Below are 2,046 nucleotides of genomic sequence, written 5' to 3'. Positions count from 1 at the left end.
GGCTCCTGTCAGTGGGTGGGATATATCAGGCAGCAAGTGAACATTTTGTCCTTAAAGTTCATGTGTTAGAAGCAGGAAAACTGGGCAGTGTGAGGATTTAAGCAACTTTGACAAGATCCAAATTGTGATGGCTAGAGGACTGGGTCAGAGCATAACCAAAACTGAAGCTCTTGTGGGGTGTTCCTGGTCTATGTGCAATATGAACACTTTTCCTATAGCTCATTACTCAGCAACCAGTAATCATTCAGTGTTACCAATAAACTATGCTCCTAAGATGTACTGTAAATGTCTGACTACCTAAACAGTGATGGAGGAATGCAGCCATCATTGATGAGTGCAGCGTTTCCCACTACTTATTGCTGTTTGAATTTCACCCTCACGTTTGGACTTAACACTCCCAGAGAGGACTTAATTCTCACTGGCGTCCGTTCTAAAATCTGGGATTTAGTATGTGCAAACAGGGTGAATTTACAACATTACAGGGGTCATGGTCCTGGCTGATCGTGTGTGTACATGAAAGTCTTGCCTGGGGCAGTGCAAATTTGCATGACTAAAAAATTCTAAAAGTGAGGAATAAGGAATAAAGAATAAGCTATAAAACCTTGTGTGAGGAAGTAATCCATCATAAATGAGATTTTTGGCACATGTCACACACATTCTGGGCTTACCAATGTGCTAATTTGCTTAGTTCAGCTGTAAAAACAACTGAATTTCAATGTAATTACAAAATAAATAAATTATAGACTCACAACATGCTGTTCAGTATGGCACATTGTCAAAATCCTGGGGTTTAAATTGTGTGGCCAGCATGCTATTGTGCCTTCTATGGGAGCCTCGACCACTACCGCTTACAGCACAATGGTCCTGACAGACAATATACTGTGGAGCCATTGCAGAGAGCGGTAGGCCCCCAGCATTGACATCAATGGGCTGTCACAACGCGCACCCGACTCCTCTTATCCAGCCACACATCTGACAACTGCTCCCATGTCGCCACAACCCTCACACACAGGAGTGTGTGGAAGTGGTCGACAACAAAAAGAGACACCACTCTGTCGCCTTTCCTTTGAAGCGGAGGTTGGGAATTGTGTATCGTCGTTAGAAATAGTAGATATATTGCTGTCATGTTCCACATACAAACGAGTGGTGTTTAAACCTGCTGTAGATAGCTGCTTTTTGTCATATTCACTGAAACTTTCACTATATCCTGACAGTATACATAAGACAGATAATCTGTGAAACAATCAGGTTCCTCTGGCTCCTCCTACTGCTCCTAATGGCATTTGCAAGAATCCACCGGAATTGAACAAAAACAACAAATCAGAGCCGAGAAAGATAGAAAGACGCAGAGGAACCTGATTATCTACTATGTACTGCTATCAGGATAAAGTTTCAGCAAATATGACAAAAACATTTTTAATTAAAATGATCTACTGCAGCTTTAATAGTGGTATAGTGTGGAGAAAATGTGAGTTTAACTCTGGGTTATGTTGTCATGGATGAGCTACATATTTCCTCACAAGTAATTGATCATTTTTCATCAACTGGAATTATCACTACGACTATAGCTGAGTAGAGATATTAGGAATCTATGCTGTGACAACAAATGTTTCCTCTCCTCTTTAAAATAGTCACACAAAGGCACAAAATGTTTATTTCCCCATACAACCCGTATCATGGTTTTGGATTTTAGTTTAGCTATTTCCTGTTTTATGTTGAAAGAGTCCTTCCTCATGTGTCTTCACTTCCTGTCTGTCTATTTTCCCTCCAGTTTTGATTGTTTGCCCCGCCCCTGATTAGTTTCACCTGTGTCCTGCTTGCTGTGTTCCCTTTTGAGCTTCTGTCAACCAAACCTGGACCTGAACCTGTCTAACTACCTACCCAGAGATGCCAGTAAGCTATTTTCATCCAATAGACCTTTTTCCCTTTTCACAGCAACCATTTTGAAATGAAATAGAAGTGTGAACAAGTGTGACATTGGCTGCCTTTCATTAGTAGTTCCACTTCCCCTCGTTCACTTACCCTCAGCCCTTGGTATGACATAAC

The sequence above is a fragment of the Morone saxatilis genome, unplaced genomic scaffold, assembly GCF_004916995.1.
Source record: "Morone saxatilis isolate NCDOM2014 unplaced genomic scaffold, NCSU_SB_2.0 Contig18, whole genome shotgun sequence".
NCBI lineage: Eukaryota > Metazoa > Chordata > Actinopteri > Moronidae > Morone > Morone saxatilis.
Note: the sequence above shows the minus strand (reverse complement) of the source record.